Source organism: Geotrypetes seraphini, chromosome 2 (genome assembly GCF_902459505.1).
Source record: "Geotrypetes seraphini chromosome 2, aGeoSer1.1, whole genome shotgun sequence".
In the NCBI taxonomy this organism is placed as follows: Eukaryota; Metazoa; Chordata; class Amphibia; order Gymnophiona; family Dermophiidae; genus Geotrypetes; species Geotrypetes seraphini.
Window position 1 is genome coordinate 98,701,303 of NC_047085.1, and position 16,467 is coordinate 98,717,769.

Consider the following 16,467-nt stretch of genomic DNA (forward strand, 5'->3'; position numbering starts at 1 on the left):
GCCTCCTCTTGAGCAGGCAGTAGTTTTTTGGCTAGCGTGCGATAATCAAGTGCGTGCGCTAAAACTGCTAGCGCACCTTCGTAAAAGGAGCCCTAAGTTTAATTTATTTTTATAAACATTTCATAAATAATTTTTATCTTTTGTATAGATACTGATTGATTATAAGTCCTTGGTTGATTATCATTATTTGTATATAAATTGTATTGTACTTTTTGTTGGCATTAAAAACTAAATAAAGTTAAAAAAAAAAAAAGCAAACCATTTCATAAATATATTTACTTAAAGTGCAATCTTCGTTATACACTTATCTTAAACATTTTTGTCTATCGGCCAGGAACAGTTAATTCAACATGTTTCACCACATCATGGCTTTATCAAGGATCTCCCCTACGAATTAAGGACAAACGTGTTGGATTAACTACCCCTGGCCGATGGACAAAAATGTTTACGATAAGTGAATTCAAGAAACTGTGATTTATAACCCGAGAATTCCTTGAAGAGAGCTTGATATATATACCTTGGGAAAATCCATTAGTGCTTGTAGTTGCTGGAAAAGGAGTCCGAGGCATTTTTTTTTATCCTTGCCCCTCCTCCTCCTCCTCCCCATCCCTCTCAAGTTTCAAGTTTCAAGTTTATTAGATGACTTGATTGACCGCCTTAAACAAAGTTTCTAAGCGGTGTACATTTAAAAAGTTACATAGGTTGGGTAACAAAACAGTCCATACAATTAATAAATAAACTTATTGTGCTAAAAATTAACTTTGTTAAACACGAGGTAAGGAGGGATGAAATACAATTTGTAAAGTAAAGAGGAGACATCAATGGAAAATACAAAAGGGTAATAAGACATTTGAGGGGAATAAAATAAACAAAACAATAAGATAAAAGATTAACTTGCAAATGCATCTCTAAAAAGGAAAGTCTCCTCCTCCCCATCCCCTCTCCCCCTCCTCCTCTCTTCCCTCTCCTCCTTCCCCCTCCCCCCATCAAGCAGGCATACCATACCTATGTTTTGTATTAAGGGATGTATGTTTTGTACTTAGAGAGTAATTCTATAACCAATATGCCTGTTTTTAACTACCAAGAATGAAGAATACTAGTGTAGCAAGGCAAATTCAACCTATATTTTAGGCACAATCTTTTACACTGGCCTTATTGTATCATGAACATATAAGCAATACAGTAAAATCTTGCTTTTACAGCTTAAGAATGATTCGGTCAATCTCCAAATTCTTCAAACCAAAATCACTAAACATATTACTTCATTCATTAATCATAGCAAAACCTATTGCAATTCCTTACTCATAAGTACTACAAAAAAAAAAAAAGAAGAAAATAAACGCCTACAAATTGTGCAAAACACCGCTATAAATCTTATTTACAACGCAAAGAGTTAAGACCACGTAACTCCATTATTAGAAAAATATCACTGGCTCCCAGTTATAGAATCACGTTTAAAACCTTACTTCTAACGTTTAAAACCCAATCCTCAAAAGAGCCGCAATTCATCGATAAATTACTCATTCCATATCCTACTTCACATATTCTCCAATCTATGGATCAAAAGCTGTTAACGGTCCCGTCGCTGAAAATAATAGGAACCCAAAGGCTAGATATCTTTTCCGTGAACACACCTAGGGATTCTTTTACGAAGCCATGGTAGCGGTTTAACATGCGTAATAGCACGCGCTAAACTGCTGGCCATGCTAGCTGCTACCGCCTCCTCTTTAGCAGGCGGTAGTTTTTCGGCTAGCGCGTGATTAAAAGTTGCGCGCGCTAGAGTGGCTTCGTAAAAGGAGCCCCTAGACTCTGGAATGCTATGCCAACATACTTGAGAGAGGAAGAAAACTTAACGCGTTTTAAAAGTTACCTGGAAAGCTTTCTGTTTATAGACGCCTTCAACCTATAACTCCTCCCCACCACTATAAAAAAGTTATCTCTATTTCTTTCTTTATATTTTCCATCCCCTATCCTTATTGTGTTTCCCATATATGTTACCTCTTTCTTTTCTATAAACAAATTGTTGTTCTACCCCCGCTTCACTTATGTACCAGTTAGTATACATACTCGTATTGTCTAAAATAGTTTAATGAGAATAATTTTAAGTTGTATGACTCTGTTTTTATTTTTTTTAATTTTTATCTTGTACTTCGCCTAGAAACACGTGACAAGCGATCAAAACAAATTTTAATAAAACTTTAAACTTATACATTCTGGCACTTGGTTTGTAAAGATCACATCAATTTCAGTATTCTACAATTGAAAAGAAATAACTTACACTCTATCCACATTACACAGACTCTGCCCATGTGTTTGCCCATCTTCAAACTATGCACTATTACATTTAGATGCCAGTTTATTACAGCAGAATCCCAGTTAACTGTGTTCAGCCAACCGGCACTCTCAACAAACCGGCAAAAAAAAAAAAAAATCATCCTCCCTCCAGTCTCCAAAGCAACAGCGGCAGCCAGTCCTGACACAACAACCCCCTCTCCCTGTAGCCTCTGAAGCAGCAGCAGTGCCAGCCAGTCCTGAACCCCCTCCCTCTAGTCTCCAAAGCAGCAGCAGCAGCCGCTGGTTCTGACCCGACACCCCCCCCCCGCCACACACACACACTCTCCCTCCCTCCAGTCTCTGAACCAGCAGCAGCGACAGCCGCGACAGCAACGACAGCCTGACCCACAACCCCCTTCCTCCCTCCAACCCCTGAAACAGCAGCGGCAGCCAGTCAGCAGAGGCAGTACAGTAACCATCTTTATGAACACACCCACCCAAGGTGGTACATGCCATCGTGCTATGCAGTAATAGTTCTTATGGCTGTGTTGTTGTTAGGTGCCAAAGATTTGGGCTCGAATTCCGGATCTAAAAAGAAATCTGTTTTGTGTCAGTGCAGAAAGGTCCTCCAGCGTCATCCCCATGGTTGTTTTCAACATGTCCAGCCATCTGATTGCCCTCTTCGATCTTCCCAAACATAATGTCCTTCTCCAGTGATCTCTCTCTTCTGATGGCAATAACAGTGACTGTGTGTTAATTCTCAAACAAAATGCTAAAAAGGTCAGGAACATTTAAGTTATAAATTAAAGTATAGATTTTTAGTACTTCTTTTTGCTTTTCAGTGTTTACTTTTTTCTGCCTCCTGACCCTAAATATTAATACTAAGGATGATCATATTTAAATGAGCCATTAAAAGTAATTGGCTCCCTGCAGAAAGGTAAATAAATGCCCCCCAGTGACCATCTCATATTATAAAATTGCTCTTTGCAATCCCATTACTTCTGTTTTTAAAAGGCATTTTAAAGATGCTGATGAAAAAGGATCCCACCTTCTCTCTGCCCCTCCTTTGCTTATAAGGAGCTTCCCCCAGGCTCACTTGAACACTTCTGCTCTTGTCACGCTGCATGCAGGCACAAAAGCTGCTGAAATAAAGAAAACAGAACTGATAGTGCAGCTCATTTGATCCGTTTCGTGACACTGCCGATGACAGCGCTCTTCTCTGAGCCTCTGTAAAGTAAGTGAAGTACTTTGTTAATGAACTAAAGATAGGAAATTTGGGGTATTATGACATAGGAAAACAATCTTCACGCAGTACTTTTCAGAGTAAGTGCATCAGTGTTTTTCGTACTGTATCTTTTCTGAAAAGTGATGTGTAGCGCAGTGGTTGGAGCTACAGCCTCCGCATCCTGAGGTTGTGGATTCAAACCCTGTGCTGCTCTTTGTGACCCTGGGTAAATTGCTTAATCCTCCACTGTCCCGGGTACATTAGATAGACTGTGAGCCCACCAGAACAGAGAGGGAAAATGCTTGAAGTACCTGGATGTAAATCGCTTTGAGTGTGGTTGTAAAGCTACAGAAAGGAAGTACCGTACTCCCCCGATATTCATGGGGCTTCCGTTCCAGAAACCCCCGTGAATGTTGAAAAACCACGAATATGGTTTTTAGCGGGGGAGACAGGAGAGGGCAGCTGGAGAGGCAGGAGAGGGCACCGGAGCGCCGGCGAGTGAAGGAAATCACTCGCGGTATGCTCCGACCACCTCTTCCTGCACTAAAGTCAGGCCTCGCCAATCAGGAGCTGCTTTGACATGCAGCTCCTGATTGGTGAGGTCTGTCTTTAGTGCAGGAAGAGGCGGTCGGAGCATACCGCGAGTGATTTCCTTCACTTGCCGGCGCTCCGGCTGCCCTCTCCTGCCCGGTCATTCGCGGTCAGAAAATACCACGAATGACTGGGACCGCGAATCATGACTGCGAATGACCGGGGGAGCACTGTATACAAATCCCTATCCCTATATTTTGGAGTTTGTGACAAGTGTTTTAAGTTAACCTTCTATGACTTAAATGACAGTTGTGTCATAATCAATAATTAACCTTGTAGGGACAAGCATCTGGAATTTTAGATACAGACTGGATATTAGGCTAGAATGAAGAAAGTCAGATACTAAGCACTAGGTATAAGCTTAGGGCAGTGATTCCCAACCCTGTCCTGGAGGAACACCAGGCCAATCGGGTTTTCAGGCTAGCCCTAATGAATATGCATGAGAGAGATTTGCATATGATGGAAGTGATAGGCATGCAAATTTGCTTCATGCATATTCATTAGGGTTAGCCTGAAAACCCAATTGGCCTGGTGTTCCTCCAGGACAGGGTTGGGAACCACTGGCTTAGGGTTGCTATAAGGCTCCAGAAAAAGAAGAATGGATTGAGGCATCCGGGTTTTACTTCCATTGCCTTCACTGGAAGTAAAACCCAGATGTCTCAATCCATCCTCCTTTTTCTGGAGCCATATGTTACCCTAGATCAGGGGTGGGCAACTCCGGTCCTCGAGGGCCGGAATCCAGTCGGGTTTTCAGGATTTCCTCAATGAATATGCATGAGATCTATTTGCATGCACTCTTTTCAATGCATATTCATTGGGGGAATCCTGAAAACCCGACTGGATTCCGGCCCTCAAGGACCGGAGTTGCCCACCCCTGTCCTAAATCCTAAGCTGTCAATTGCAATGGCATGGAAAATGTCAATGACATATCCCATGTCGTTGCATTTAATTTTGTTAATGGCAGCACGCAGAAAAAATGCACAGATTTTGTGTTTTCTTGATCACCGATAATAGTGTGCACTGTTTCTAAAGAGGGTGCATGTAAGAACCATTAAACAACAAATGAACAAATACTCAGAAAAGGAGGAAAAAATCATTAAAAAAGGAACAAAACTACCAGAAGCACAGGCAACAACCCAAAACAAAACTTTTCCCATGCTTGCAAAGCATTTGCAATCATCTCTCCCCAGAAGTGTCTGCTGTCTAATTCATTTCTGTTTCTCTATTTTAAACATGCTTAAATTTGTTGGTCCACTTTAGCTCACAATAAACGATGTCAATTACTAGATGTATGAACTTATACCACAAAATTGCACATAAAGGTTAATAGCTTCATTGTTCTTTGTATCCATTTTAAATTATGCAACTCCAGCAATGTATCACAATCAGTTGGTGTCTTTACTGTTGGTAAACTTTAGCAGCATTTGAACAATACCAATATGCATGAAAAGGAACCGTTCTTATACCTCCCAATTGGCATAAAGAGGCAATTACGTTTGGCTGAGAAAGTGAATATGAAACAACTCCTGGAAAATCTGTTTTGCACTGTTTGAATGGAAACCTAGCCAGGAGTTATGATCCAAGTACAGCTTAGTACTACCTCGTACCATAACTGAAAACTACTTCCTCTATCCAGCTCTGAATATCCTGGAGCAAAGGATGAATTTGGAAGGCAGCAATCTGAGGTGTGTCCTCTTCCATCAATCTTCCCCCGCCCCCTTTTACAAAACTGTGCAAGTGGTTTTTAGCTTTGGCTGGCGTGATGAATACTCTGATCTGATCTGACAGTCATAGAGTTCCTATGAACATTGGAACAGTGCAGAGCATTCAATCTGAGCTGTGTCCTCTTCCATCAATCTTCCCCCGCCCTCTTTTACAAAACTGTGCAAGTGGTTTTTAGCTTCGGCTGGTGTGCTAAATGCTCTGTGCTGGGCCGACAGTCACAATACATCTTTTTCGAACACCATCTATCTGGTGTCCAGGCCATTCGGTTGCCGAGACTGCCAGAACATCTATCTTTATACTATATTTTTGATCAAAATTTTGTCCAAGTCCCAAACGCCCAGAACAAGACCATTTGGACATTGTAATCTTGTAAAGGACTGGCCACCCAGACCTGGTGACAGAGCAGTGGGGCACCTTAGAAGGCACTGCTATGAACTTCACTAAACGTGTCCCAGGTAAGCATCTTATAGGTTATGGTGAGCCCCCACAAAACACTCCAAAACCCACTATATCTACCTATCTACAACCCCAAAAGCTCTTATGGCTGCAGGTGGCACCTGTATGGCAGTAGAGTAGGGTTTTCGGGGGTTTTGGTGGGCTCACATGTTCCACCATAAATGTAGAGGTTAGAGTGGCTTATGTGACTTGCTACTCCTGTCTATGGCTCACTAGCCACTTCCCCCCCCACCCCCCAGGCTATTTAAAACACCTGTGTGGAGCTCTGCTAGGCTTTCCTATACCAGATGCTGATGTTCTGGAGACAGGTATGTACTTTTTTTATTCTGATCTTTGTGGGGGTGTGAGGGGGTCAGTGAATACTGGGGAGTGTGGGAGTCTTTTCTTTGTCTCTACAGTGGTTATCTGCTTACTTTGGATAACCTTTTGCTACTTATACCTGTTTTCACATCATCTAATTCACAACATCTAAGTTTCATCCAGGATGTCTAGTAAAACATTTGATTATCCCTGCAGGATGACTAGAGGTAAGCAAAGAGGATGTCCTCAGACAGATAGACAGACTAAAGCGCGACAAATCACCAGGCCCGGACGGCATCCACCCAAAGGTACTAAAAGAACTGAGAAACGAAATAGCAGAGACACTTCGCCAAATATGTAACCTCTCCCTAAAAACTGGGGAGATCCCAGAGGACTGGAAAATAGCAAATGTCACGCCCATCTTTAAGAAGGGATCAAGGGGTGACCCGGGAAACTACAGGCCTGTGAGCTTGACCTCGGTTCCTGGAAAGATGATGGAAGCAATGGTAAAGGAAACAATCTGCGAACACATAGAAAACAATGGACAACTGAAGGCGAGCTAGCATGGCTTCTGCAAGGGAAGGTCATGCCTCACGAACTTGCTGTACTTCTTTGAGGGAATAAACAGTCAGATGGATAAGGGAGAATCCATAGACATCATTTACCTTGACTTCCAAAAAGCCTTCGACAAGGTACCTCACGAACGGCTACTTAAAAAACTGTGGAACCACGAGGTGTAAGGGGATATCTACCGATGGATCAAACACTGGCTAGCGGGCAGGAAACAGAGGGTTGGAGTCAAGGGCCAATACTCAGATTGGCAATGGGTCACGAGCGGAGTTCTGCAGGGGTCGGTGCTGGGACCTCTACTGTTCAATATATTTATTAATGATCTGGAGACGGGGACAAAATGTGAGGTTATCAAATTTGCTGATGACACCAAACTCTGCAGCAGGGTTAGAAACACGGAAGACTGTGAAGACCTGCAAAGGGACCTAACGAGACTGGAAGACTGGGCAAAAAAGTGGCAAATGAGTTTTAACGTAGAGAAATGCAAGGTCATGCATGTAGGGAAAAAGAACCCGATGTTCAACTACAAAATGGGGGGAACACTGCTAGGGGTGAGTAACCTGGAAAGGGACCTGGGGGTGATGGTCGACACATCACTGAAACCATCGGCACAATGTGCGACAGCCTCAAAGAAAGCAAACAGAATGCTGGGCATCATCAAAAAGGGTATCACAACCCAGATGAAGGAAGTCATCATGCCGCTGTATCGCGCAATGGTGTGCCCGCACCTGGAGTACTGTGTTCAATACTGGTCGCCGTACCTCAAGAAGGACATGGCGGTACTCGAGGGAGTGCAGAGGAGGGCGACTAAGCTGATAAAAGGTATGGAAAATTTTCCATACGCTGACAGGTTAAAAATGCTGGGGCTGTTCTCCCTGGAGAAGAGGAGACTTAGAGGGGACATGATAGAAACCTTCAAAATCCTTAAGGGCATAGAGAAAGTGAATAAGGACAGATTCTTCAAACTGTGGGGAGCCACAAGCACTAGGGGTCACTCGGAGAAATTGAAAGGGGACAGGTTTAGAACAAATGCTAGAAAATTCTTTTTTACCCAGAGGGTGGTGGACACATGGAACGCGCTTCCGGAGGATGTGATAAGCCAGAACTCTGTACAGGGGTTCAAGAAGGGTTTGGATAGGTTCCTGGAGGATAAAGGGATAGAGGGGTACAGATAGAACTTGAGGTAGGTTATAGAAGTGGTCAGAAACCACTTCACAGGTCGCAGACCTGATGGGCCGCCGCGGGAGCGGACCGCTGGGCGAGATGGACCTCGGTCTGACCCAGTGGAGGCAACTTCTTATGTTCTTATGACTAAGACTAAGTTGGGTCACATCCCACCAAAATACTGCCCTGACCACTCCTCCAAATATGCCCCTTTCAACTCTGGGTGCGCAGTGGATTTCAGAGGCATAAAGTCCCACTACACGTCCAGAAAGTCAGTTTGGTTATCGGCACTTGGACGACCTGTCTATTAGGACATCAAAGCACTGACTTAGATAGGTTTTTAGACATTTTTAAGTTTTGATTATGAGCCCCATAGTGTTCTGTTAATGCCAGTGCACTTTGAGATTCTACTGAAGTAAAAAAGTAAAATGTTATAAAATCAATTTATTTTACCGTAGGGAAAAGATTTTGAGAAGGATGTAGTTTCGTACCAGTTTAAGATGAGTTAATTGGTTTCTTGTGGGAAATCATTACATGGAATTAGCCCTCAATTGTCAGCAGGTCTGAAATTCCATTTTACGCCTCTGGAAATCTCATTTTCACTTTATTCTCCTTCAGCATTGTCTCCTCTTACATACTTCCTTCAGACATTAGATTAATACTTGTTTCTTTATGTTCTTCTTCATCCTTTAGAGTAGATAAACCTTTTCACGTGATTAGAAACCAATACAGGTAATCAATGAAGAGGCATTTTAAAACAGGCAATCTAAATTTCAGTCCAGCTGAAATGCATAAACAGCAGTAAAATATAGCACAATAGGTTCACAGAATAAATTTAATTTTTTAACATAGTTGTCACACCTTTCCCCTCTCCCCCTCACGTCATCTATCGAACCTTCCAGTATACCTTTGATAGGAAGGCTACTAAAATGATGTGTGGTCTTCATCATAAAGCGATGGGGACAGACTTAAAGATCTCAATCTGTATACTTTGGAGGAAAGACGGGAGAGGGGAGATATGATAGAGACGTTGCAGCTGTACTCACTCGAGGAGCGCAGAAAGAGGGGAGACATGATTGAGACGTTCAAATATGTCACAGGCCGTAACGAGGTGGCAGAAGATATCTTTCTTCTTAAAGGACCAACGACAACAAGAGGGCATCCGTTGAAAATCAGGGGTGGGAAACTTCATGGCGACACCAGGAAGTATTTCTTCACTGAAAGGGTGATTGATCGATCATTGGAATGATCTTCCACTGCAGGTAATCAAGGCCAGCAGCGTGCCTGATTTTAAAAGAAAATGGGATAAGCATGTGGGATCTCTTCAAGGAAGAATTTAGGGGGGTGGGTCATTGGGGAGAGCAGACTCAGTGGTCCGTGGCCCTTTTCTGCCGTCATTTTCTATGTTTCTATGTAATGTAAATGCGCATGAGTTGAATCTCTTTCATTTGAAAGGAAACTCTGCAATGAGAGGGCATAAGATGAAGTTAAGAGGTGATAGGCTCCAGAATAATCTAAGGAAATACTTTTTTACGGAAAGCATGGTAGATGCGTGGAACAGTCTCCCGGAAGAGGTGGTGGAAAAAAAGACCGTGTCTGAATTCAAGAGGGCCTGGGATAGGCACGTGGGATCTCTTGGAGAGAGAAAGAGATAATGGTTACTGCGGATGGGCAGACTAGATGGGCCATTTGGCCTTTATCTGCCATCATGTTTCTATGTTTCTATTAGCAGAGGATCGTTTAAAATTTTTTTTTTACTGTGTGTACAACTACTGCCACTCTACTCCACATGTTATCCAGTTAGTGCATGCTAATGTAACTGTGTTAACTGGTTAACACAGGAATACCATTCAACACCCCAGAAATGCCCCCGTCTACAAAAACAAATGTGAAAATTTAACAGTTACTACAGCATGCCCAACCACATCCCATGGCTTGCCATTTTAAAACTGCATTAGCACTTAATGCAGCTTAGTAAAAAGGGCCCTTAAAACATTGTTAACGCATGCATGTCAGGGTGGATAAATGCAAAGTGATGCGCAATGGGAAGAATAATCAAAATCATAGTTATTGGATGCTAGGGACCAACTTGGGGGTCAACACACAAGAAAAGGATCTGGGTGTCATCGTAGACAATATGCTGAAGCCTTCCACCCAATGTGCAGTTGCGGCCTAGAAGGAAAACAGGATGCTAGGAATTATTAGAAAAGGGATGGTTAACAAGAGTAAGAATGTTATAATGCTTCTGTATCGCTCAATGGTGCAACCTCACCTTGAGTATTGCATTCAGTTCTGGTCTCCTTATCTCAAAAAAATATAGCGGCACTAGAAAAAGTTCAAAGAAGAGCGACCAAGATGATGGAACTCCTCTCGTATGAGGAAAGACTAGAGAAGTTAGGGTTCTTCAGCTTGGAAAAGAGATAACTGAGGGGATATCAGGGTACAATCTGTTTTACCTGGATAGGCCACTGTTGAAAATAGAATGCTGGGCTTGATGGACCTTCGGTCTGCCCCAGTATGATAGCACTATGTTCATATGTAATCCTTTAGTTCTTTGAAATAGGCTCCTTTAGAGTATACATTACAGCTCCCTGTGGTTTATGGGACTCTTCCTTTTAGTTGCTTGCTCTCCAAGCATGCTGAGCAAGCACCCTCACCCCTCCCTTAACCCCACCACCACCACACACACTTCTCTCTTCCCTGGCTGATCAGCCTTCAAGATCACTTTAATTTACTCTAGCTACTACCTATTCACCATTATGTATCACAATATCCACTCAGCATGTTCTGAACTTTTCCCCATTCCCCTGAGTCTAGGGAGCCCTGGTTGAGAGTGGAATCTGGTAACAGAGACTACAGTTCTTCCACACAACTGAACTGTAAGTCATTTTCTCATTGTTTGAGTTACTACAGTAAAGAAGAATTGGAGAACTGAGTCTATTTTGGTGATATTATATGCTTAAAGTATTGGATTTAAACTGCCTGACAATCCCCAGGGAGAGGTCAGAACACATGGAATGTCTGTTCTTTACAATAAGATTGTATTTGATCAGTATTTTTATTATATTGCTGTGAAGCCAATGGATGCACTCAGGTTTTTATTGCAGGGAGTTATTCAGAAAAACAATTTTTACAACAAATACAATTAGTCTTCTAGAGCCTTGAGACCTCCTAATGAATATGCATTAGGGTTAGTAGTGGGGCAGGGCAACACCACTGAATGTGTTGATAGCTCGCTCCTGCCCGCTGCACCTCTGGACCACCAGGGATTCCAGCGGCAGAGGAGGTAGGACAGACAGGGCAGGGAGGGGGGACAGGGTGGAAAGCCTGGGAGGAAAGGGGGCTTTGAGCAGTACCTGGCAGGGGAGGGGGTACTGTACACGTGCATAAGTGTTTTTTTTTTCCTTAAAAACTGTTTGTTGGGGTGACTTCCTGAAGAAACAATAGGGGGATGTCTCATGTTGGGGTCATATTATAGTGCAATGGGGGTGGGGTACAGTTTGTGCGTGGGTATCTGGTTTATAGTTCTTAGATATGATACTGTGATTTTCTTTTAGAGATGGTAGTACTTTTCTATCTTATTGTTGCATATTGTACTCTATTGTTATGTACGCTGATATTCACTTCATGATGTTTTGTATACTTTATTCAAAATTCAATTAAAAAACCAAACAAATCTGTTTACAAAAGGGGGTGCATCTTATATGTCACTGCGTCCTATATGCCAGCACATACAGTACTTCTCAGCACTGGATTCTGTAAAAAATAAATAAATAAATAAGGCTGCACATGGGATGAGACACAGGGAGAGGGTTGTGCCTTGTGCTGCAGTACCTTGCTCCATGTGTTTGATACAGAGTCTGGGACTACAGTGTAGCTGTAGGATTCATGCAGCAGCAATCTGGAAGAAAGTGTATGCAGATTAGCAGGTATGCTAGAGAGATATTTGTGTGTGCCTGTGTGCTAGGAGAGAAATTTCCTCTTCAAATTTTCCTCTGTAAGATCTGGAGCTCAGCCCCTTTTCACAGCAGCATGGGCTGCTCAGAGCTTGAGCTAGGAATTTCTATCTATAGTAAAAAAAAATAAATAAAAACTAGTAGTATCTGGGGGAAGGGGCAGCTAAATAATTGCTGCACTAGGAGCAATCCCACCATATAGATACAGGTAGGCAGCTGTAGTCATTTAATACTGTTTATTCCTGTTAGCAGCAGAGTAGAGCTGGATTCTCAGCACAGATCTTCATTTATAAAGTAAGTGTTGTGGTCATCCTGGAAGAGGGCATATTGTATTGCTATTACCATGTGAACTATACTGGTGGCCATCTTAGTAGGGGCAAATTTGCCATATCACTTCCTGTTCAATAGTCATCTAGTAATAGGACATGTCCTGTTTTACTATGTGAGTGACACTGGTGTCCATCTTTATTGGGGGGCAAATTGGTAACATCACTTCTTTCTCAGGACCATTTTGAAATGGGGTATGTTGCCCTGCCTATGTGGGCTACACTGGTGGCCATCTTTAGTAGGGGCAAATTTGTAACATTGCTTTTCTAGTGGCTAGCCGCTAGTGCAAAGCAGAGAGAAATGGGATCTCTACAGTTCTTGTTTTACAACAAAGGGTTATAAGTAACAGTAGCAAAAATATTATGAGTTTTAATCAAATAAATTGGATTTCAAAATGAATAAATAAATACAATTGAGAAAATTTCAGTATTTAGGTAAGTCTAGGGTTACCATATGGCTCCAGAAAAAGGAGGACGGATTGAGACATCTGGATTTTACTTCCATTGCTTTCAATATACATAAAGCCTAGATGTCTCTGTCCTCCTTACTTCCATTGCTTTCAGTAGAAGTAAAATCTGGATGTCTTAATCCGACCTCCTTTTTCTGGACTCATATGCTAACCCTAGCCGTAAGTCACTCACCTAGAGCAGGGGTAGGGAACTCCGGTCCTCGAGAGCCGTATTCCAGTCGGGTTTTCAGGATTTCCCCAATGAATATACATGAGATCTATGTGCATGCACTGCTTTTAGTGCATATTCATTGGGAAAAACCTGAAAACCCGACTGGAATATTGCTCTCGAGGACCAGAGTTCCCTACCCCTGGCCTAGAGGAAGGAGTGCCTATAGATATACATGGGAGGAATGTAACTAATTGGCTATTTCTTTTAGCATCTTTCACACAGCTTATAGAACATTGATGGCACATCATCAGCAGCCAGTGCTCAAAAAATCTTGCTGCTAATCTTATGGTTTCCTCTCCAGTGGGAGGAAGAGGAAGTGAGACAAAAGACAGGACGGTAAGCCTAGTCTATCTAAGGGCAGTGTGGTGGTCAAAGCCTATGCAATCTTGAGTGTGTTTGCATTATTAGCATAGGTTGGGGGGTGGTCAAGGACAGGGCAGGATTTAGATGAAAAGAGGCCCTAGGCTATTCCACTTATGAGACCCTTTCACTTCCCATTTTTAAGTTTGTAAATTACATGAGAGATAATAAAATACATCATTACTGTGATATATATCAATATGTTAAATGAAACATGTTATTGTTATTGGTACATGTTGTTATTGGTTAAATGTGACACGGATAATAAATAAAAAAAGTCGAGAACACTTATTTGGACATTTATTCTCAGCACCGTACTTATAACAATAACTAATCAAACATAACATACAACATTTACAAAGAAACAAAATTCAAATAATGAAAATCTTTGACTACGAAAATAAAATACGCAATAAAAATTATCATATTTTCTATTAAATTAAATATATTCAATACATTGAAGATTAAACCAAATTCAATTCAGATAAATTTATTTCATAATAATTCGCATTTAAAGTTTAAGTATGAATTATTATGAATTTTAAGTCTTAAACTAAACCAAAAATGGAACTTTATTCAAACAAAATCATGAAAATATAAAATAAAGCACGTAATATACATTTTAAAATATGCAAATTAAAACATATGTTAGGAACTTACTTAGAATTCCGCGAAATGAAGATATTGTCACAAAAATTTTTTTCAATAGTCTATAAACACTTCACTAAAGTATTGAACCTAATGAACTCAAAAGGCGAGAATCAAATGATCGTGTACGCAATCCTAAAATAAGAATCTTTTCTAATAACATTAATACGTGTTTCATATTATCGAAGTAACACGAATATAACCGAACGTCGGGATATCAATAGATCTGTTCGTTTGTCTGTTCCAATCTACACCAATATGCACTTTATTTATGCAAGAACAAACCAGAGCTTAGTAGAATAAGGCACGTCAATATTTGCCATAGCAATCAGTGAACGTATGAACTATACTTTGGTGCAATCTAGTATATACAAACGAACAGACCCAATGAGCCGAACGCATTGATCTTAACCAATACATTTGTATGTTTGTTTATTAGTCATATGCGTATAATTTCTCCTTATTTTCAGTTCATGGTTTTAGTGTTCACTGTTTTTAGAATAGTGTAATTTTAATTTTGCTAACAATTTGAATGTAGGCCCCTCTTGATCTTGAGGCCCTAGTCTGAAGCCTAGTTAGCCTATAGGAAAATCCAGCCCTGGTCAAGGCTTACGAAATCCTCATCATATTTGTGGGGCTTGCCTATTTCATACTATTCAGACTCTTTGTGAATCACACACAAGAAGTCAGCCCCCCAGCAGAACAGGGAGCAACTTCAGGATATAGCAGGCTAGGAAAGAAAGGGCTTGAGATAATCAATTGTTTGCAGAAGTGGTTTATAACATGCATATCAGGCAGATTGCTCCATCTGGGTTCTTCCACAAACAGCTTTCAGTTCTGCACATTGCATGGATATACAGCCTCATGCTACTTAATTAAAAACTAATCCTTATTTCATGATGAATAGCTTTTGGACTATATTGTATTTTAGATAGAAAACTATCTTCACATATCCCCCTCTTTATACAAAACCGCACAAGAGGATTTTAGCGCCAGTCAGCATGCTGAATGCTCTGTGCTGCTCTGATGCTCGTAGAAACTCTATGAACGTCGGAGCAGCGCAGAGCATTGAGCACGCTGGCCAGCGTTAAAAACCTCTTGTGCGGTTTTGTAAAGAAGAGGGATACATTTTTCTTCAAAAAAGCATTTTATTTTTAAAAATCCAATTTAAATTTTTTAAAAAAGAATCCAATTTAAATCATAAAATCTGATTAAAATTTTTTAAAAATCAGATTTTTTTAAAAAAATTATTGATTTTTAACCATGAGAACATTAGAGTAGACTTACTGGGTCAGACCAAAAGTCCATCTAACCCAGTATCCCACCTTCGTGGAGGCCAATCCAAATCACAAATACCTGGCAAAAACCTAAATAGTAGCAGCATTTCATGCTACAATCCCATGTCTGTCTCAACAGCAGACTAGAAACTTGTCCAAAACCTTGTATTCTGTTCTATTCTTTGTTCCTATACTGTATACCAGTTCTACCCTAAAAAATGTATTGAAGTAGTTTACATTAGAGAATGACATGTGGACAAATTTTTCCCCGTCCCCATGGGAACTCATTTTCCCATCCCTGTGAGTTCTTTTCCTGCAAGCTCTGTCCTCATCTGCACAAGCCTCAAACACTTTAAAATCATAAGTCTTCGAGGCCTATGCGGTTAAAGCAGAGCTTACAGGAATGGGGCAGGGACAGTGACAAAACTTGCAGGGACAGGGTGGGGAAATTGAGTTCCTGCGGGGATGGAGAAAAATTTGTCCCCGTGCCATTCTCTAGTTTACATAACCAAATAATACATCTCAAGGATTGATCTAAAATTCAAGAAAAAACTAAGAATAAGAAAACTAGACATAAATTTGTAGTCCAAGAGCACAATCTCATATTTTAAAGGCGCAGGCAATATTAAATACATACAAACAACCTGCCTCCATGCATACGGGGGACGAAAACCCTGATTTACCACAATATTTTCTTCAGTGGCTAGTGCTTCTGGTTATAGATGTAAGAACAGGTTAAATTACTAAGAGGCCTTTTAGTAAAGCTTAGCAAGTGTAGGATTACCTTATGGCCCCCCAAAAAGGAGGATGGATTGAGACATCTGGATTGTACTTCCATTGAAAGCGATAGAAGTAAGGAGGATGGATTGAGACATCTGGATTGTACTTCCATTGAAAGCGATAGAAGTAAGGAG

At 41.2% G+C, this 16,467-nt stretch overlaps 1 protein-coding gene across 1 annotated transcript in view; it reads left to right on the forward strand.

Annotated features, from left to right (window-relative positions):
• The first annotated feature begins 3,390 nt into the window (after positions 1-3,390).
• Positions 3,391-16,467, forward strand: part of TRPA1 (transient receptor potential cation channel subfamily A member 1) — a 199,799-nt gene continuing 186,722 nt past the window's right edge. The window contains exon 1 of the mRNA XM_033929784.1: positions 3,391-3,508. The gene's annotated coding sequence lies outside the window, so the exon portion shown is untranslated. The remainder of the gene's footprint in view (positions 3,509-16,467) is intronic.